General features: G+C 34.8%; 1 protein-coding gene across 2 annotated transcripts in view; it reads left to right on the top strand.

Moving 5' to 3' along the window:
- The first annotated feature begins 16,104 nt into the window (after nucleotides 1-16,104).
- The window catches only part of LOC118277045 (lachesin), a 97,861-nt gene continuing 90,254 nt past the window's right edge, over nucleotides 16,105-23,711 (top strand). For both annotated transcript variants that reach the window (XM_035595727.2, XM_035595722.2), the window contains exon 1: nucleotides 16,105-16,327. The gene's annotated coding sequence lies outside the window, so the exon portion shown is untranslated. The remainder of the gene's footprint in view (nucleotides 16,328-23,711) is intronic.

Here is a 23,711-nt window from a genome sequence, read left to right as displayed (position 1 = left end):
GTCAGGTTATGTGTATGTACGTCATTTGGTTGCAAGATTGTTGTCAATGTGTTTATGACTGTTACAGCACATAATAAATGCAGTCTCAGGCGATACTTCACTATACATCAGTTGTAGAAAGAATGTATTGTTGCCTTCTTTGATAACTTTCATGAACTCAAAAATAAGCAAATAACCTCTACTACCTCGTCTTTACAATAAGAAATAAATAAATATAGGCATCAAAATCTAACTGTTCCAAACCAAGGTAGTATTTTTTAAGGGAAATTTTCCATAAAGCTGTTGGTGACAGTGCATACGTTGGTGACAGGGCAGCCATCGCCTTCACTCATAAAATTAAAACAGTAGCTTATAAAAGACATTCTGTCCCTTTTCCACTTGACCGCTGAAACTTGGACGGAATGTCAAGTAGTTGACACGTGCTTCGGGTTCTATGTTGTATTAAAGTAAAAAAAATCTTATGTATTTTGTAAGGAATTTCAACCAGCATAAGAAAAAAAACCTTTGCACCACTATCTTTCTAATAAACCCAAGAAATAATAATAAACGAACATTAAACAACAAAACAAAGGAAAGAAAACACGCAATACTACAAAGAAATCACTGGATACATCAGAACAACTACCTCAAATAATAAGCAACAAATTACCTCGCACCAACCCTGTGATTACCAATAAGGAGTCTATTAAGAAAGCAATCATGGCCGGTCTGTCAGTCTCCCGATGACTGGCCGTGATGTGGCGATGGTCTCAATGTCACGATAAATAGCCTGTAATACACTTAGCCGGGACGAGGATGCCGTAATAGCCCCCGGCGTAACGTGATTTGCTAGTTCCCTATTACCTTAATTCGCCGCAAGTATTCGCCAACAAAGGAAGGATGTTAATACAATATCGGTAGCCAGGCGTCGAGTGCGTGAGGAGTTCTGAACTGGAATTTGAATGGAGTACAACTATTCTGTCGGTGTGTATTAGAGCTGAAGTTTGTGTTCTTGCTGTAACTATTTGGTTCACTTTAGTGAATTGAAACGCCCCTTAAATAGTACTACGTCAATTCTTCTTCAAAGAAAAAGTCATATATGTTGATTAGTGTAACACTTATATGTTTTTACTAAAATTAGGCAATGCCTTTTTATAAAGGGGGAAAATCATCCAATGACTTCTCCCACCCTGGACGTTGTAAAAGGGAGTGTCAGTCTCTTACTGACTAAAAACCACCCCGTTCCTACTCTTGCTTGTCGAGCCAGAGCCTCGGTAAACCCGTTAGGTAGTCCGTACCTCTGGATTAGAAGGTATTACTTATGCGCCTATTGATCTATACCTTTTTGCTTTAAAATAGGAAAATGTACCTTAATTTAAATTAAATATCAGCTTGTAATAAATCGCTACTCCATTAAAGAAAACAAATCAAAGAAATCCACAAAACCAACAAAGAATACAACTCAAAACGTCATTATGAAGTTGCGAATCGATAAATATTCAAATTGCGTGTTCGCGTGTATCGATGCAAGTTGAAGTCGTGTAGTTCCGTTACACATTCGTCGTTTATCAGCGTCTGATTGGATTAAACTGAGCTTACTAGTTCCAAAATGTGGAGCGTAAAGTTCGTCGTGGAGCCACAAGTTCGAATGTATAATCGGTAGCTGCGGTTAACCAATCAGGCTCACGCTTAATCTGCGGCAGCATATTATAGATGGACGCGTTAATAAATATGTGATATCTTTCGATTGTTCCGTGTGCTAATTTGGTGTAAATGCGCTTAAAGAGGTTGATGATCGGTGCTTATGTATTGTGATGAGAATTGACATAACAGAACGGCAGCTTGAAGGTCATCTGAATCAGTCTATTTGGAGGAATAGTTTCAGACTCAGTTATCTCACCCGACCTGTCTAACATCTGGATTAAATCAAGAATGATGCTCAGGGGCATAAACATACATAACCTCATGCCTATGTCCCATGAGGTAAGCAGAGGCAATAGAACGCCAATTGCTACAAATTTTTCATACTTCTTTCGCTTTATCAACAGTCATCAGTATTTTCATGAAACTTTTAATTTGGCCTTTCTTAAATATATCGGCATTAACTACTACTTAAAAAAGCTATTTCGACTACAAGCAAAACTAATATTTGATAGGTCATCAATACTAATAGTCTAATCTAGTGGTCGTTTTAAAAAAGACGTGTAGTTTAAAAGCTTAGTAAAATAACGAGAGTATATTCAATAATGCGGCTACCTCACATCGAGAGCCGTATTAACCTATTTTACTTAGCTTCTTTGAGTTTATCTGATAGTTTGTTGGCTTATAATATAATTGACTTTTATTTGAATAACGAGGGATTGAGGCTTATTTCAATACTTTTACATAATCTTTAGAGGTACCGTATCTTGATGTTCTCTAGTTTGCTGAAAAAATTCCTACGTGTTTTTCCTTTCTATCTATATCTATATATACAAGGTACGTATAATCTTCCTTGTTAATTGTTTTATTTACAAAAAAAAAAGTCAACAACTTACATTGCGGATTAATTAATTTCTTAATTCCTGCCTCTCGTATTTTCAAAGCTTGCTGGAATCCGCTTAACTTGAAGAAACGGGAAGAGCTGCTATCGTTTAGCGTATAACCGGTCTATCTATATTGCAAAGGCCAAGTGTCTCTCAGCCTTACCAAATAGGATAAAGTAAAATCTTTTATGCCCGTTTTAATCAAGCTCTTTTAAATTTTAAGGGTCCCTTAAAATAGGTAGGTGATGTTTAAGTACATTTTTGTTTTCACCAACCTATAAGTGATACCTAACAGTATAAGTTAGGGGTTAGTTTAGGTACTACGTCAGATCGTCGTGCGAACCTATACGTTAGTTTAGGTACTACGTCACGCTAAGTAACTTGTATAGTAAGTTACTGTTCAGGGATGGTTGGTGAAAACGGCCATAGTATATTTTGATGATTTAGTTATGGGTACGACATTTAAGCAATGCTATATTGTTTTATAATATGTTTAACCCTTGAGGGATGTTTGATGTGATGTTTTGCATCCGGGGAAAAAGAAACCCGTTCCCGGATTTTCTTAGAAATATAAATAGAATCATAACATTATAGTCAGTATTTTCTTACTATTGTAAAGAGAAAACTAGAGTTCAGTTCCTTAAAAAATCTTAATATATTTTTACAGAAACACAAACTTGGAATAAAAATATCTGTGCTAGAAACTTTTCTAGTGGGATGGTATAAAGAGTGTGAAATGTGAACGAGTTCACCCTCTCAAGAACTTAGCCCTTTAGAATTACCAAGTTGAAGTGGCAATTGGACGCCAAAGAAGTTGAAAGATCAAAAAAATCTTTGAACTTTTATCACTTCGATATAAGGTCGATAATGGGTTAAAAGTTAATGTGGCATTTAAGTCGTTATGACGTATAAATATTTAATGAGACTTATGTTACGATATTTAGTCATATACCTATCTTATTGCGGAAAACCGGTGCATTATAGAGATGTTTGTGTTTATTTAAATATATAAGCTAATTCCATGCGGTTTAGCCCGCTCTGCTTAACTTCTTTTAATTGTAGCTTATAGCATATTATTATAACCTTCTTTGATTAATGGACTATTCAACACAAAAAGTTTTTTTTTAATCGGCCTAGTAATATCGGTGTTTGGTTTTTAACAAACAAACTCTCTCTTTATATATTAATCTTTGATACGGACATGTAAAGTTGTACTTAATGTTATATTTTTGTACCTGATAAGTTTACATTCATACTTAGTGTTGTTGAACTGAACCAAACAATTACAGAAATGTGACTTAACAAAGAACTGTATAATTCAGTATATTAATAATTACTGTCTCTGTACTAAGGTTGACTTCATTGTCTTACCTGAATCCTCTTCATTCTCAAAACACCTCTATGCGTAATGTAACACAGGGTTCAAGACTAGTACCATAATCATAATGTAGTGTTAGTGGCAATATCAGGCGCTAGTAGTGCGGTGTGAGTGACGGCTCGGTGAAGTGCACTTAAGATGGCGATCGACGGCTGATAGAGACGGTCGCGATATTAAGACGTGGCCTGTATGACGTACGTACGATCAATGAGCTTGAATATAATAGTGTCTAGGAGTTGGAATATAAAGTATCACATGACACAATGACAGTAATAAATATAAGAGTGTAATGTTTTATTCCTCGAATTCTGAAAGTGTATGTTGTACGCGCATAGTCCTCAAATGTCTGCACTACTTTTGGTAAATCTGTTTAAATATGCTTTAAATATCGCTATTGTCGGTACTTAAGTATCTTTTCTATGGTATAATCCGATAAACAAGTAGACGAGATTACCTGATAGTAAGTAATCGCACATGGACACCCGTAACACCAGAAGCGTTACAAAGTACGTTGCCAGCCTATTGGGGTTAGGAATTTACGGGTTGCTGGGGAATCAGGGATTGGGAAGGGGGCAAATAACGAAATACAACGCAAGCTTTGTTTCACGTCAGTGTTTACTGAGGTCATGGTGTCACTTCGGTCGAGCCGGCCTATTCGCACACTGAGCTGCGTATGCTCGTATGGCTCTCCCACACTGAGCTATAGCACTAGTACCTATACGACTTAAGAAAAATTAGAAATCAATTTAGTGATGTTACTGTGATCTCTCTTATAACTCCGAATGCCTTCAGTAATAACAACAAATAGCATAAAACCCACGTTAAATATTATACGACATCAAATACCAAAATACCGGTTATTGTTACAAATAACGGCCACAAATAACGTTATTGTTACGTAAATCATCTAGACTTCCATTCGCGCCTATTTCTAGGAAAATTGTTCTTTGTATTCAGATTTTTGAGGCTCGAAAAACGTTACATTCACTCCATTCTTATACCCATTCAATCCCGAAAAATCCTTATACAATCTACAATATTCCATACTCCTTTTTTCACTGTTCATAAACTCTAACGGTAATGCGTTATAGTATATCTTATCTTTACATTTGGATATTATTACTATGTAATGGCAATACAAAATATTACAACATTGCTTATAATATTCAATTTCCCTCGAGATTAGGCTATCAAGTCGGTCTACGTTGTAAAATATTCTCAGTAAACCTGTGTTTGACAAAGAGGGGTCGCGACTATTTTATAAGGATATTTTGTAAACGGTCATAATGTGTGACTTATCTTAGAAGAAATAAGTATCTCAAAAGAATGTATGTTAGGCTTTACACATGTCCCTACTTAACATTTCAAAAGATTCTTCAAAAGTTAGTACTTCAGCACACAGTAAAAGATCACGTAATTGTTTGCAAATCTTCAAAGAAACCGTATGAAAGTGATGAGCAATTCTTTCTCAAATACTTGAAGCCGTGCACGACAGAGATAAAGGTAGGTAGGTACCGTTAGTGGGTACATGTATCGAAGGCGCGCGGTCGGGCCAGTAACGTGATTTCCCAAATCGGACATCTCCCGCTTTGAGTGCTCTTCAAACGCTCACTCAGTAAAAGGCATATCTCCGATGCGCACTCAGCTACTGCCCCTTGGAAACGTGATACTCGAATGTACACATAGCTTAACCTACATGCTTTATACAGGTAATTACACAACAAATAGTCCCCGTACTTTTGAGGTCAAATATCAGAATAGTTCGTGTTTAAAAATGTTTGAATAACTTTTCGGCAAGTTAGAATTTTTATACCTGCTTTAAAGGAAGGTGCAGTATTTTTTTGTGAAAAAGGAAACCTTTGGATAGGCAAGGATTTACGCTTGACGGATTGCGGTCCAATAAATTGGCAACTTGCGCGTATATATTTCTGGCTCTTTGTAAGGCGGCGGAATGAGAGCCAACCTTTGTGGAGTATTAAGTTCGTTCGTCTCTGTCTGTTTATTGAACTTTAACAGCTCAAGTAGTTCTTAATTTCGAATGAAAGGAAGTTGCGACCTCCTTTTGAAACCTATTAATAGTAGGACCCGATCCTTTTGGCTGGAATGTTACTGTATCGTCTGCAAAAAGCTCGTGAATTCGATGTCTATTCGAACGTGTAAACATTAATTGCTCGATTAGTACTTAGAATTAATTATCGTACGTCATGCTAGCCATTGACGTGTTTCAGCTTAAAATAAAACTAAATAATCCAAACTATTATACGCTTACACTAACTGCTTTATAGCATTAATATCAGTAGTTTAAGTAGACTCATAATATTCTTGAACATTTACTTTACAGTTATAATAGTAATCATAAAGAAAATTAGAACAATAAAAAGCGTTTAGAAGCAAGCTTATTGTTTTAACACTACATTTAACGAGTCAGACAAAACAAAATAAACTACAACGTTGCGACTATTATTTTGAAAACAAGTACCTAAATGTAAATTGGGCATACAAAGCGCGGTTTCACTTACAACTATTCGTATGAATACTAACATTAAACCAATTAGTCGTACTAATTGTGACCCTAACACAAATTACACAAGTTTCTAGACCTATGACGTAATAAAAACCGCGGTCGTAAGTACGAACAAAATGTTGACATTTGAACTATTTTGACTGGTGAGGCCAAGTAAATGGGTTAATGAAGGAGAAAATTACGTCATCCATCTTAGTTGGATTCCTCTTAGCATCGCCGTGCCCGGCTTAATTCACTTCATTAATGTTTTTTTTCTCTCCCAGATTTTTTGCTACCGTACGAAAAAAACAAAGATAAGCTAAAAAAATAACAACTCCATAAATGAGATTTGTTTGCGTTTCTCTCATCGCTTTTTGTATTACATTTTAAGATATTTTTTCTTCGTCTTAATAATGAGAAGATTTAATACTTTGTTTCGTTCTGTACGCAACTGGGGGTTGTTTAGTCTTCGGATGGTGTTTTAAGTTAAAAATTGTGTTCTACTGATAGTTTAAGATAAACTTAAAACTATCTACATATCGATGAATGATATCACAGTCTGTCTTCGTTAAACTTAATATTACTATTATTAGTTCCAATACAGTCCATTTGAAACACCAAACAACTGAACCGTGTGCCCAAATAAGTACAATTTAAGACTAATTACAGAAAACCTAAAATGGACCCTAAAAGCTAGAAGAGAAAAGTGATGTTTAAAAATATTTAATACTTTATTTTGGTCCTTATAATAATAAAAAGATTGATGCGGTTAATGGGACTTAAAGATTAAAGACTCAAGGGTAAGGCGCAGACTTTTATGTAAAATCTAGACGATAGTTTACAGTCTAGTGCTTCTAGAACTGGTTTGAATGAAATTAATGTTTGAGATAAAGTAAAAATGTAATTAATTTTAACTTGGAACGCGAATGTGTGAATAGTGGCGACCTAATTACGTCTTAGTATTTTCGTGTTTTAAAAATTGGTTTAGCTTTAAATCTAGATCATTTTAATAAGTACTCCTTTATGAGTTTTACAGCTAATAGCATGAATTATTATCAATAAAGTTAAGTGCGAAAATTACGTTAAAATTATTCACACACGTGATATCTCTGTAGATGTATATCTTATGAGTGAGGTTACCGGAGACCCAATTCCCCTTCCCAATCTTCCCAATCCCCGATTCCTGAACAACAACCCTTAAATTCCTAACCCCCAAAAAGCCGGCAACGCACTTGTAACGCCTCTGGTGGTTCAAGTGTCCATGGGCGGCGGCGATTGTTTACCATCAGGTGATACGTCTGCTTGTTTATGTTTCATAAAAAAATAAATATCGTTAACGCAAATCTCGAAACGAAAATAAATTCAGCACGCTTCTGAGTACTCTTATAAGCTACTTTTGTAGTCCTCTTAACAAGCCTGCAGTTCTTTCAAATAGGTTATTATGTTCCCAAAAGGTTTTACTTCCAAGAAATACTGCTTTTCGGAACGGCTTCTCAATTTACATACTAAATACATAAAGTTATACAAGTCCATCAAAACCAATTTAAACGAATGGGGTTTTATTACAAACATACGCGGAATTCGTATATAACACAGTTTCCGAGTTAAAAGAAAGAATTTAGGAAAATCGCGGAAAATATAAGTCGTTTTACAAGGAAATATCTATTTAATATTCAAAAAGAAAGTATAAGAGATACTGTATATATCTAATATATGTATATTTTACATATAATTAAGGTTTTTTTCCACGAATGCAAAGAAAATTAAAGACAAAAAATTCGAGAGATTGCTTTCAAAAACACTTCAAAAAATCTACTTCAATTTTCGTGAGTGCTATTTCAAACATAGTACAGCTACATGCAGCCCTGAAATAACTAGTTGTAACATCATACAAATATTTGCTTCATCCAGGAAACGCACGCAACGCTGCTGAACCTATAACCCCATTTTTAAACCCATGGGTACCTAAAACATTTTATAAAAAAATCTATCAAATACCTCCTGTATTGCATAAACGTTTCTTCAATGCCTACATCCAATTTTCGCCACTTATATTATTAGGAACTTTGTGCCTAATGTACCTTAATAGAGTTGAACCAGAGAAGCTGAAACGACCATAAAGGGAGCTTAAAAGGATAACATTACGTAGCTACTTACGAATTATAAAAAATAACTACTAGCACGCATGAAACTTATGTATACTTAATTTTTTGAGGGGGAAAATCATCCAATGACTTCTCTCTCCTTGGGCGAGGGAGTGTCAGACTCTTACTGACTAAAAACCACCCCGTTCCTTCTCCTGCTTTGAGCCGGAGCCCCGGTAACCTGTTACGTTGTCCGCAACTCCGGTAACTTTTCCGGTTTATACCACTTTTCTATGTCTAAGGTAGCCATAGGTGACATTAATTAATTACCATTTTGGCACGTAGGTATTTCCCCATCTGCTCATTTGCCACCTATCACATAAACTATGCTATGAAAGATAAATCTGTATCACTATACAGCTTACTATAACCATAACTTGTACATACTTACTTATATACAATACTAAACAATGAGTAAGACAAAACAGTCCTCAACACCCAATTTCCTGGCGACGTTAAGCCAATCCTAGCTGATATGACTAGGTGATAACCATTGGTTGAACAGTCCTCAACACCCAATTTCCTGGCGACGTTAAGCCAATCCTAGCTGATATGACTAGGTGATAACGCTAGAGACAAGGTGACGGAGTATGGTCGTGACATCAAGCGACGGTCGCCCATCACAGTTATATATTGCGGGTCACTGCGATCACAACACACGAAGGGCGTGGCCTCTCGCAATTAAGCCGATGACCCACAGCTGGATCTACTGTCTACGTCCGTACACGACGTTGTTATTTAGACAGCCCTAGGATTATATCATGTGATTTGAAAGTATGTTTGGTGTGGTTTGAGTTCTAAACTGCTGGTCTGATTGTGATGAAGTATGATATGAATATAGCTTTAGCATTTTCAGTCAGGTTAACAAATAAGTACCTAATTAGATTTTTATGTACTTAAATTTCTAAACAGAAATTAAAAATAACTTTTCAATCGACCCACGCAAATTTTACTGTTTACACAAGTATTTATAGCAGATGGAAACTGAAATAATCTCTATAAACATAAATATTTATAAGATCTAAATTAGCCTCTACGTATAATTGTTACAAATATAATTCCGAGCTCACCTATTAAATAAACTACAACTGGCAATACTTTGATATCGGAAAATGTCGGTGGAAGCGATATTGTTTGTGTATCAAATACGTATTTACGCTCATTTTCCTTTCAGCGGGCAGATTTCCAAGAGAAGACGGTCTGCACCGGCAACGTTTACTGTATTGAATCGAAGATCATAATAATAGAAAGGTAAGTTTAGCTACCGTTGCACTCGATTTTAGTTCTTATGTACACTATAATTTTTGCGATAATTAGTCAATGTTGCTTTTATTTTATTGATTAGTTCCATTAAACTGAAAAGAGGCTAATATACTCCTATCCTTCTATGAGATATGTATATCAAAATGAAAACTTATCTGATAAAGCCAAAAAAACATACTGACCGAATTGAGAACCTCCTCCTTTTTGGGAAGTCGGTTAAAAGGCCTATATATAGGATCAATAATGAAGTATATTTATTAATACTTTACAAAGCACTATTTAAATCAAACCAGTTTCAGACTTCGATTTAACACATTGAACGTCGTCGTGGTCACCGGTGACCGACGCTAGCAGAGGATTTGCCTTCAACAGTTTTCTATGGCAGTCAAAGACTTAACTAGGAACTTTTGCCATCAATCATATTCACAGTCTCAAGACAAGACAGCAAACACAGCTAAACGCAGCACAGCGAAGCACACGATATAATCCGACCGAGAATCAAATTAAGATACAATACAATCCAGGATGACTGTTATTAGTTATCAATGAATATTCAACGCGTAAGCCGGGCATAGTTCGTTAACGTCCAAACATCTCAGTGCGGCACTTATCCGGCACATTCTGTTCACTACCGGCCCTGTTATCTCATAGCATGCAGATGCCGAAACAGCAGGGTTGAGATCAACTGAGAAACGATTAGTCGATGTGATAGAGTAGATTTAGGAGAGAAGGATATACTTATAATGATATTATTAGGTATAATAAAAGTTTTGGTAATATTTTTATTTCGTGAACGCCGTTTGTCAGTGGTGTCTTACTTATCTTAGAAAGTAATAACTCGGAAAAAGTCACATTGATACTAGTCGTTGCTAGCTAAAGGGGCCTATAAGGGGGAAGAAACTTATTGTTATAAAAATACTTCATTCTATATTATAAAACATATTTATGTAATAAGTATTTGTATTTTTCTCTCCATATTATATTCCTCATAATCTCAACAGGGAGATGAAGTATTGTATATTAATAGAAAAAGAAAATACTAAGACAGTAAAACTAAATTAAAAAGTAAGCCGGAACTGTATCTGACGGTTCGTCAGATTGTTAGATACGTGTAGTTTATCTAGATAGCTAGAAATTGGATTTTCCTTTAACAGATTGATTCTATCAATACAATAAGAATATACCACTTAAAATAACGAGTAATTATTAATCCATTGTTCTTGATTGTTTTTAGAAACCACAAAAATGTTTTATCCACCCTACTAAACTAGATAAAAGATCGTTTATTTTGAAAACAGTGCGAACTAAAAGTCCGCCAATCTGTGGAAACATTACAATGCACACAACAAACAACAAACTAAAACAAAGCACTCAACATTGAACATTCAAAAACTAAAACATTAAAATACTATTTCTGTGTCACAAAAGTCTGCGCTGAAAGATAATGCTCGGGCGATTCTATCACGGTGTATGCCCGATATCGTTAATCCGATTTCAAGTCGAACCCGCCCGTCCGTTCGGAACATCCGTACAAAGAACTTCCATTAACTGACAAAAAACCCTTGAAACGTTTTACCTTAACGCCTTTCGCTGGCACCGCCACATCTCACCTAGTCTGTGACAATAAAGCTTATCGATGCAAGCACTGTGTAACCAAACCTTATTTTTATTCGCGGTTTTTGAACGTTCCATTGTCGAGACTATTTAGGATTCGTTCCGAACGGTTTTCGTATTTGTTTTCCGTTTAACAGTTAGTCGATGAGGAAAGGAAATTGTGTTTGTTATTTTAGTTTAAGTTTTCTTTTTGTTACTTCGGTTTGTGTTGTTGCAGTTTTGGTACAAATTGGCTAATTCGTACGTTACGTTGGAATTCTCTAAAGTATTTAGGTAACACCAAATTTTAGTCAGGTAATTCTTGCTTTTTTTAAAAGTAGAATATTGTGGTGTGCTTATTATACTAATTTGTATCCTCGAAAGAAAATGAAGGCATAAAATTTTAATGCTATGCATGCAAACTAAAGAATACTCAGTTATTGGAATGTAGGATTCCATACATAGTACATACTGAACCGATAGAAATGTAATAAAACCATCACAAAAACGAGGAAGCAATTAATCGACATGAAACTCACCTATTATAAAAGGACGATCTAAAAATTGTAGTCATTTTATATGAGCTACGATCATTGTAGTGGGTAGCGGCTGCCGTTCCGAGATTTTCGGATAATATGGATAATCCAGGCCGCTTGAAATGAAGCTACCGAGGGATCCTTTGCCGTTCATCCGACTCGAAAATTATTTATTCATTGCCCTGTTTATGACTATGATTATGTTGTTATGTTAATACCATAATAACCATAATGTTCAGCATGCTTTATCATTAATGGAAGTACGGCTTTTGTTTATTGTTTGTGAGTATAGGGGGTTATATTTAGCAGGGTTTCGAAATCTATTGGTGTACCATGTAATACCAATATGGCTTCTCTCATGAAGTAACAAAGAGGAAATGTCATAAATGGATTTTCCTTTAACTTAATGCGTGTTATTTTACTGGGAGCGATACAAACCACGCTTCTCTCTATTTTCCATCTAACAGTCCCTTACTATAACAATGTTACCAACTGGCCACATTTTAATGTACGCTTGTAACCTATCTACACCTTTTTACTTATAATATCATTGATCAAGGCTGTTTTTTGTGTCACAGTGTACAATCACTTTATGGCTCCTCCTCTTCCTGGCCCCTCTACACCTATAGTATATTGATCAACTTGCTTTGGTCATGTAAACCTCGTGTGATAGTGTTTACTATTGATCTGACATGACTTTACTCAGACTGTGTTTTGTTTACGTCGAAATGCTTGTAATCACACTTTATTTGAAGTTTCGATAATGTATTTTAATAGAGACATACGTTTAAAAAAAACTACTGTTTCATTTTTGTAAAAAATATACCTTTTTATTCACATATAGCCATGTATTTTTATCCATGTTTTATTTATGAAATTATTCATTATTTCACATTGAATTCAATATGATATTATGTAACAGTGCTGTAAAAGAAAAAGTTAAATTTCATGGAAGCATAGTAAATTTATTCACTCGAGAACTTTGGAGTGTATGTTGGAACCTTAGTTATGCTGTATCTAATACATATTATTAGCATGTAGTGTATTTTAGAACATATTCATTGTTGCGGGATTGACAAGAAATATGGAGAGAGAGAGAGAGGACATACATAGTGCCCACGTATTTTGTTTACGATTTGTACACAAGAAAGATTTTAAGTAAATTCGAACTCAAATTACAACGTGGGTGTTAATAAACAATCTTTCTTAAAATTACTGTAATTAAGTCGAAAACATGATTTCGTATTCTAGTCGTTCCTTTCATTTTCCGTCAGATCCTTATTTTAGTAAACACTTAAGAAAATATTCGAATTAATAACTAAATATCAACACAGTATTTTAATAATTCAATTGTTTTAAAGCATATCTTCCTTGGTTGTATTTATACAGCACACGCTCCACATGGCTGGTCCTACATGACCAAAGTACTTGAAAACCCCGAGCACGAAAGCACACAGTCACAATTGGAACTCATAATGATAAGTGGGCGAAGCAAGCGGATCGAGACCGCAACTTTCTATCATGAAGCAATAATATTGAACTCTCACAAGCAACGATTCACAATATCTACTTATTATATTCGTTTTTGTTCTTGTCTTAGGAACTGAAGTCGGAACATTTATTACTGTCTTATTGCTTGTGGAGTGCCGGGCCGCAGGGCCAACAAGCAGTTATTATGTTGGGACTGGCGAAAAATGAGCAAGAAAAGATTTTTGCATTCTGCATTGCCACGGAACACTTTGAAAAAATTCAATCTGCATAACGATTAAACAAATATTTTGCTTTTTTCTTCCGAAGCTGTTTCTAATGATCTCTCTCGGAGTAGTTTTAAGTATTTGCAGATTGTAGATTAAGCTAAATATCTTTTCCGTTTGTCTGGAGAAAAAAGTAAATGGTATGCAGTTATTCCGGCGTGCAAAGTCGAACGGATTGTAGATGAACCGAGAAAGATTAAACGTAGGAGGTGAACAACCTCAGAGATTTATGTACCGTCAAATTTATTGAACAAGCACTTTATTAAACTAGTGCTTACAAGAAGCGGAATACACGGCGAATTGAGTTTTATATTCATATCATGTTTTTCCACCAAAGTACTACAATATGTACTGGTAATATTTTTCCTGACGACCTCTAGCAAGAGGTTAATTTCAAAAAATTACATTTATGAGTTTTATTATTTTTAAGAACAATCTATACTATCAATGATTCACCATTTTGTACCCAGAATACGAGACCAACGAAGCATTCAGTCTACAAAATAAGCTATCCTTTATTTATTTACTTACTACAATATAATACACATGGACAAGATTGGCAAGAATTTATACCATGACACTTGGCCATAAGCCAGCGCCATAATAATTGTTGTCATTTATTTTACAATAGCGTATGTTAATATAAGACCCCCGTTTAATGGTCCGTAATATTTTGAGCACAATCTCTTTTTGGTTAACTGTATTTTCGTTTTCCTTTATACCTTCCTACACATGGGATAACTCCACGTTTACACACACACGATACTCTTACTTTTCACCAATTTAGGATGATTTTCAAAGGACTAATTAAAAAAACTGTTATTGATAGATGAAAATAAGAAACTACATGTATGGTATTGTTTACATTCAATCTAAATAGAAATTGGTGCACGTTAATTACTCAATATAACATCGGAAACTCGGCAAGCCCTTCCATACATACACTCCATATCGAACTATTTGCCTTACATACGAGTACCAACACAGTATTAGACATAAATGTATTGCAATTTAAAAGGTCAGTGTCCTCCATTTATTCATGATGTTCAACTTTTATTATGGTCCCTATCGCTTCATTTAAAACCTGCTCGGCCATGTAAATTGGGCAGGTGATTTTTCCTCTCTAGTTACGTTTGAATAAAAACATTCGTACACAAGAGGACATCGACCTTCGATATACGACAAAACCCTTCTTTCACATCATATAATGTTACATATGCATACACGAACATGCATAACAAGGGTAGCCAATAAACAAAACAAGATACATTTATTGTTAGGTCTCAAAGTACGGGGGCGCAAAAAAGATTCCTCGGTGTTATGCCATAATGCGTATAAAGGTACATTTGGTTGGGATTTATGAAGAAGTCCTCGGCTGGTTTATGATGACAATGGCACGCCGCCTCGAGCACCACCTCATTTCCTCACTGAAAGTTATAAAAAACATATTGAAAATGAGATTCCCGCACTGGAAGACCTAGCGAATGTTATCTTGTTTTGTGATTTGCTCGTTTTTATGTACGCCTTCGAGGAAAATAAACGTATTTTAGAGAAAGATCTTTAGAACGGAGAGTTGCGAGTAAATTTCCTCACCCCTTACATGACTCCTTTCTTTATTGTCACCCTCTGACGTATTATGTCTGTTGCACGTGTTTATAAGAGTTTAAGTATACTCTGCGTGTCGTTATAATTAATTAGTATTACTTAAGTAGGAACGTGAAAATGTCGTATAATTTAGTTAACAAGTTTGTTGCGCGTAACTTGCCATTTAGGCAAGCTCACCGTGCTTGGATCTAATTATATTGTGTTGGTAAAGTGAACTTATGTCATTTTAGGCTTTTAGCACCATACTAGCATATCATACATATGCTCTTTTAAGAACTTACGAGGTGCTTTAAAAGTAGCGAAAAAATAATATTCATCTGATTGATCTAGATTCTAAATTTAGTCATAGAAAACAGTCTTTTAAAGTCCTAATTTTGAATATCATTCTATATACGATAAACGCATTACAGTGTGTATTTGTGTTTTATAAAAATGATGAAATAAATTCGGTACCAAAAACAAATACTATTGCACAAAGAAATCCCAACGCAACGCTGGTGTTCAATAAACTTACATTGCACAGAAGCACTACACTCAATTATTTACTCTATAAAACGCTACATTAAATTTTTCCATCGAAGTTTTTCCAACTTCTCGTTCTGCTATCAAGAGACTAAGAAAAAGAAATTAAACTTAATTTAAAAGTGAGAAAAGCGCTGCCAATTAACAATATGACACTGGAGCAAGTTAAAAAGAGCGGGCGGAAGACAAAGCTCCCGTTACGGCTGTTATCCGTGCGAGAGCTCACAAGTTGCTGTTGTCTGTTGAGTCGTAGAGTACTACTATGTACAATGTACAGGCAAAAGATTGTCTTGTCGAGAGCCGGCGCTCAGTGCTACGCGCCCCTTCGCTCAGGGCGGACGCTACGCCGCGCGCTCGTAGCACCTCGTATTCTCGTAGCGCACACACGTCTACGAAACTTTCGTTCTCAATCGTAACTTTATAAATTTATAAATCGTTTTTCGAGTTGGTTTGTTGAATTGTTCTCGTAAAAAATTGTGGTTTATGAATTGAATTTTAAGTGGACAACTTTTTCTATTAGGATTCGTAAGTATTGATGGTTGATTTTTTTTTATTTTGTAAATTAGTTTTGTTCTCTTTTTCAATTGATTTGGTTTGTGTGAATCGTAAAGATACATTATGTGTCCTATTGTTTTTGTAAAGCATAATATTTCATTTACGAATCTTTTACATTCGTTCCACCTATATAAAGGTATTAACTAATAAACCAAATACACCAGTGTTATTCAATACATCAAAATTAAATGAGCCGGTCGAACAGCTAACCCTACCGTTTCTATTAACATTAACAAAGACAGGTACGGTTGGCGACGGGCCCTCACGGTTTTATTCGAGCACCCTTTGTTTTCTATTCACCGTATTGTCAAAATCTCTTTACGTTACCGGTACGAGATAAAAGGGAAAAATAATTAGTAAAACGCTTTGTGGACTTAGCTTTGGAAGTATGTACCTTTATACTTTACCAATACCTTTACATACAGCGTCGTGTTAGCTTTTAGTATGGGAGTTTTTGTGGTAGCAAATTTTGGTTTGATTTGCATCGAAAAATGTAAAAAAAAACATCTTTTTGATATAGTTTTACAATGTTTATTATATCACGTTTAACACTTCAACAGAGCTTCGCTTCGTTTAATAGATATCAATGAATATTCATTCAATAGATTGCTTTTAAGTGTCTCCTAATATCTTGTCAAGTTATCTTACACCAGTCGTATCGACAATGCAATAAATTTCACAGCAAAATATACTCTAAATTAAACAAAGCATTCACGGAATTGAAAATATTCCCTTAATCAACATACAATATTTGCGTAATTACAAAAGTATTAAATAAATATTTTGTAATAAATATTAATTAACAAGGAATTTATTAAAGGGGAGGAATATTCAAATAAATTGACTAATGAATTAAATTAAGACTGATTCAAAAGCAAACCCTGTTATGAAAGGTTTTAATTTTTAGATTATTAGAAATCAGTAAATATGATTTTCAGTTTATTGCTAGATAATCTTATGCCTGCATTAACAGAATATTTACAAATAGAGGTTTTAATTTATTACTATTATCGCAGGCTAAAAACAAAATTAAATACTGGGGTAGTACTTGCATCGAAATTTGTGAGAGATACACAGAGATAAATTGTCGTTTTTATGGTATGTACCGGTAAACAACCAGAGATGGATCACCTGATGGTAATCGGCGATGACCGTGGACACTCCGTATATCAGGGCCGTTACAAGTGCATTGCCGACCTTTTGGTGGTTAGGAATTTGAGAATTGATTGCGATTCGGGGATTGTGGAATTGGGATATTCGCGTGGAATAGTAACTAAAAAATACGATAATATTTTTACCTGGCAAACTGTGTCTAAACACACATTATCTTCGTAAATTTTGAAATGAATTCTTGTGAGTTATAACACTTATTAAGGTTCAACTAAAGAACTTTTAACACTAATATGAAATCCTTTCTAAGTCCCTAAATTCCTCGTAAGATTGAAGACTAACAAATCTTGCGAAAAGTATTTCCTTATTACTTTGTATTTTAGTTATTAGTATAAATTTCCAAGCTTTTCATCTGTTATAGAAGATTAGTTGGAGTCATGTCTGCAAGTTGAGCAGTGAGATTGTATTTGGGTACTGGATATCGAAAAAATCTGTGAAGGCATAGAATCTTAGAGAGCCAAGGGTCAGGCCCTTTTTTGAGGGGAAAATCATGTGGGCTTTTTTGAGGGAGTGTTAGACTCTTACAGTCTACAAACAACCCTGTTCCTACTTCTGCTTTAAACCGGAGACCCGGTAAACCCGGTAAAGGTCCGGAGGATCAGGCCTAGATTCTGGTTTTAGTTGCTTCTATTATAACTAAATGAAATTGCATAAATATATATACTTATTAAAGGGGAATCCCCCTTTGTAAGTAAGTAATCTTAACTTACACCGAAGCCATTTTACAGAGGGATTATGAACTTGCAATTATTTTTCTAACATAATATTGATCACAAAAATAATCAAAGCAATACAATCATATCCATACATATTGGTTTTTATAACTTTAAACGAAACTGTGTACTGAATAACTCCTCAAACATTTCGCCAGCAACGATCAAACCTAAATCCACTAACCTCTCAAATAATTTTGCCTAAATCAAATTTTAACTTAGACAGCAATTAAGAAACCTCCCTCTCTTATACGGTACACATACTGCCTAACCTTCAAAAGATACATATAAGTTATTTGATGGTATTACATATCTGGAAACTCACTAGTAATTACTTACACGAGCTTAAAGATACATTAAATTTGATCAGTTTCGCGCTGTCGTGACGTAGCAAACTATTATTCTAAAGACTCGTCGTATAATTTTCTCAAAATGGCTGTCTCGTTGATCGTGTGGCCGCAAGTGCGATTCGGGCCTGTATTCGGTTCCCGGGTTGGGCAAAGTATTAATTATAAAACATAGTTATTGCTTATTAAATACAAATTATATAGTATTTCGGGGCATTTTACGGTTTTTTCAAAACAAAAAACTCAGTAGAAAAAAGGTGCGGCAATAGGCTGTCGTAAATTTGACGTAGTACACTATCATTCTTAAGTCTCATTATATAATTTCATATTTGTAGACGCATATTCTAACGTAAGTAAACTCTTTACTTTACTTCAATTTCTCTTACAATTTCTTCTCTTTTTGTTACTCAAAACTATCCAATTTGAAATAAAAAAACATGTCTAGTACACACACCCAGAGTCTTGTAGGTACTTAGTAGTTGTCAGTAATCCTACAAAGCCAAAATCAAAAACTATCTACCTCCTACATTATTATAATTTATTTACTAAACATACAAGAAAACAATAACATAAGTAAATCTCTTTTCCCAGTATCTGTCCAAATTAATTAACATCAATTATTGTAACTAATTATTTTCTATTTGGTATTATCCTCGAGCAAGGTCAAAGCTCTTGTAACATTTTCCTGCTATACACACTTTAATGTTGTCAATTATACCAAACAATAGTAGCGCCAGTTGTTACAGATAGTCCTGAATTCCATGTAAGAGGGAATATAGGCTCGGAGTTTAGAACTATCCAGTTCACACATTAGTGTATGAACATTTATTTTTTTATGGTATAAGCCGGTAAACGGGCTGACGTGTCACATGATGGTAAGCAATCGCTATCGCCCAATGACATCCGAAACACCAGAGGTGTAGCCGGCTTTGTAAGGTTTAGGAATTTAAAGGTTCTTCTCTTTTTCTCTGAATTTCTCTGAACAGTTCAATGAAACAACATGTTTAACATAAATGAATAGTTCTCCAAGACATTTTTATATCACGACGGTGACAACAAAGAACACAGCTCAGTGGTTACCATGGCCTATGAACGCTTTCAACACTTGAGGCATAACATGCGTACTGACACTTGAAGAACGTATTAACTCCCTTCTTGAAGAACTAATATGATACTTTGCCTGGCCCAGAGATTAGGATGTTTGCTCGACTGTCATTCATAGCCACATTATTGCTGTTCATTATTCCAAATAAATTCATAGATTAAATAAATGGGGCGTAATCACATTAATTGAAATTACTGTAAATATGCACGACAAAATATTACTTATTGTTATTAAATTACATTTTATTAAATTCCATTGTCTTTTGTATCTGTTTCTGACCGGAACTTTTGCTTTAACAAACATGATTTTACCAAAATATGTATAAATGGCTGGTGAAATGCTGGAACAATGTAATATTTACTGAAAATTCTTCGAAATGATTAAATTTGAAATTCGACCTTATAAATGGAATCGAAATGAAATGCATCACAAAGGGAACAAAATTCAACCACAGGATATTTTTCAGAATAATTTACTGATTGTATTCGCAATAAGAGTTCGCATACATACAATTCATATTTTTTTCCACGGGGACAGAACCTGCTATAATCTTACCTACTCTTTTAGTCTCCATCATATTTTAAAAAAAAAAGAGGTAATATAGAGGTAATGTACCTTGCATGTAAATAATTTACATACATACATCAACAGCCCTTAAGTTACCACCGCTGACCAAAGGCCTCTACTCACACAGAAAAGGTTTGAGCAGTAATCACCACACTAGCTCAACGCGGATTGGCGATTTCAAACTTATAATTAGAAATTATAATTATAGCCCAGTTTGATGAACAGTATGGTCATCTAATTGTCCACTAAATAATGATTACTATGATAGTTTTTAGTTGCTTTTACTTAAAAAACACATTTCAGTCCGTTAGAGAAAAACTGTCACTCTATCTACTTTTCTTAATATTATCAAATATATTTCCTGCAAATGACTAAAATACAAAGTTCCCAACAACTTTGATGCCGGAAGAGAAATTACCTTCGTTTGCGGTTTGTATTTCAAACAAAGCCAATTTAATTTCTTAGTTACATATTGACTGTTAGGAATTAAAGATAAACAATAGATGTAACTGTTTGGGCTGTAATCAAGGTAGGTACGTATAAACGGCGCGAGCCTCTGAATTCGACAAGAGTTCCTTTATACTCGTAGTTAGTTAACGTTTTCATTCAGTTATTTTTAGAGGTTTTTGCACGTAATTGTTTGAATTTTTCACTGATTTAAAACTTTCGTCTACAGTTTTGAGTACAGTAAAAGATATAGAAACTTTAAAAAAGGTCCATCCAAAGGTTGTCTATAAGAAATCGCCTTGTAATAAAATACGACCCCTTGTACACTGTGCTTATTTATGTTGTCATATGTGATATAATTGTGTTCAACAAAGTATAAATAAATAGAATCGAATAAAATATTGCGAAATCTTAAAACCTAACACTTTCTCTCGCCTCACTAAAGCATTCATTGGATACTAAAAAAAGTAAAATCAAGTGCAATTATTTGGTACAAAACAATACTAATCACATTACAAAAACAAGAAACAACAATATGCTAAACTAATTTTCTTCCTCACATACCTCTACATATAAACTATAACACCCTTTAACACGATATCGGTGTAGATCGCTTTACGACAAGTATGTTAACGAACTTACACCTGTCTTACAAGGAAATGGCTTGGCGTGGCGGCGACATGCAGTCTTGCGGTAATTTAGCCACTAACATCTGACTATAGACGAGCTAGACTGTTTACTGACAGCCCTAGTACAGTACCCGGCGATAAATATTGCACATCGGCACGTTTATTTACATACATACATATCGTCATGCCTTTAATCCCCGAAGGGGTAGGCAGATATGCACATTATGGCACGTAATGCCAATGTATACACCCACTTTTCACAATTTATGTTGTAAGTGGTGGTGAGCCTATTGCCATATACCGGGCACATTTCCAGACTCTGTGCTACTACTGACAAATTTTCGAAAAACCGAAAAAAGCCCAGCAATACTTCGCCCGACCCGGGAATCGAACCCGAGACCCCTTGCCCGGCAGTCGCACTTGCAACCACTCGGCTAACGAGGCAGTCACGTTTATGTACAATACTTCTGAAATATCGGGTCTGAGTGTGTTGTGTATGTGAATTCACGTGTAAATAAATGCACTGACGATACAGGAGTAAAATACTAGTTTGGGGCAACGGTTAATTAAAAAAAATCTATATGTATGTGAATTTATATGTTTGTAAACGCATCTATGATACCGGAGAATAATTATTTCGAAAAGTATATAATGAGACGAGATTTTGGCTCACTAAAATTAAAAAATAATTGATTACTAATAGAAACGCGCGATGTAAGTCTCAAACCAATAGAATAATTTGATAAAATGTGCAGATTTCAAGCCAGGAAGTGTACTAGGTATTTGTAAATAACAATGTTTGTTGTCTAGCTGTTTCTCTGTAGCCTATTCTTAACTAAGTTATTCCTATTGTGTGGGTAGCTAAAGTAATCGACAAGAAGTAGAAAGTACTGAGTACTGAGTATAGGTAGTGCAATTTGTTTCTACCTTTAGGGTGTAAAAAATATTTATGTTTTGTACAACATTATTTTAAGTAAGACTGAGGTTTTAACACATTAAACGCCATGGGGGATAAAAGTGACCAGCGCTAGCGGAAATGGTATATAAAGTACTAAAAATACCTTGGGATTTTTAAAAGTTAAAAAATAAAACTTAACAAGCACATTCTGCAAAAGAGACCTTAATCTAAAAGATTAAGGTTTGAAATTGAACTAGGAAATTTTAATAATTCTTTAATATAATAACGTTACGTATTACGATGACTTATAATCAAATTCGTACTCAAGCCACAGTTACCCTTCTTGTGCAATAATGTAACACCCACATTCTACTAGTTATGTTGTTACATTGATATTATATGTAAATATACTCAAGGGTGGTCGCGTGGGTGTGTGTACTAAAAGCGCTACGTAATACGACTCTTTGATACTACTACTACAACTACTATCTTTGGAACGAGAACATAATCGTTTAGACTAGTAACATGCTCTAGTTTTATGTGTTAGATAATATGCATTTAAATAAATATATACACATATATTTTTCTTTCATTATATAACAACTAACGAACGCGCATCATTCAAACATGGGACACTAATGTAACTTTGTAGGCACTATTCGCATCGCACGTGCCACCCGTTGAGGGATACCTCTTCGAGATTACAAAGCGTTATGTTTTGATAATGTATAGGTTCGTATGCGCTTTTGAAATTTGTTTGTTTTACTATAGTTCATCGGTTATTATTTGTTTTAAACATTTTTGTTGTTTATTTGTCAACTATTGTATAACAGAGACAACAATGTAATGTTTTACTTCGACATACGAAAACGATATAAATTTCGCGGTTTCGTATACATATGCTACTTAGAGTTATTACCTACTTTCGTACTAAACAATTCTTAAATATTTACAAATTATTAACAACATAATAATTATCCACACACTATTTCTCCATCACTTCGCTTACACTACAAAACAGTCGCAATTCAATAACACAACAAGGTAACATTTACACACAACTATTACAAACACACAGACACAAACATAGAATAGTTAAATCAGCACTTAAGTAACCAACAGCAGACTGTTACTTCTTTGATTAGTTCCATGTTTATCGTTAAACTTAGTATCGTGTTCCCGTTAAGTAATTACGTACCGATCAATTCTGAGCCACAAGGATAAACAGAGCAACAACTAGGCAACCGAAATACAAAAGGTAAAACGTGGATCGGAAGGTTTCGTTACAAATGTTTGGCCATTCCATTTTCGTATAGGTTTTACGTTGATTGTTAATACATTGTTATTCTTATTAATATTGGGCGTAGAATAGATTTTGGGTTGTCTTTTGGTTTTTGTGGAATACAGGTTGTATTCTTTTCTGTTTTGTTTTAAAATGCGTTACTGTTAAATTTCTCATCCCCAAAAGGCCGGCAACG

Source organism: Spodoptera frugiperda, chromosome 15 (assembly GCF_023101765.2).
Source record: "Spodoptera frugiperda isolate SF20-4 chromosome 15, AGI-APGP_CSIRO_Sfru_2.0, whole genome shotgun sequence".
NCBI classification, from domain to species: Eukaryota; Metazoa; Arthropoda; class Insecta; order Lepidoptera; family Noctuidae; genus Spodoptera; species Spodoptera frugiperda.
This window is presented reverse-complemented; position numbering and strand designations above follow the sequence as displayed.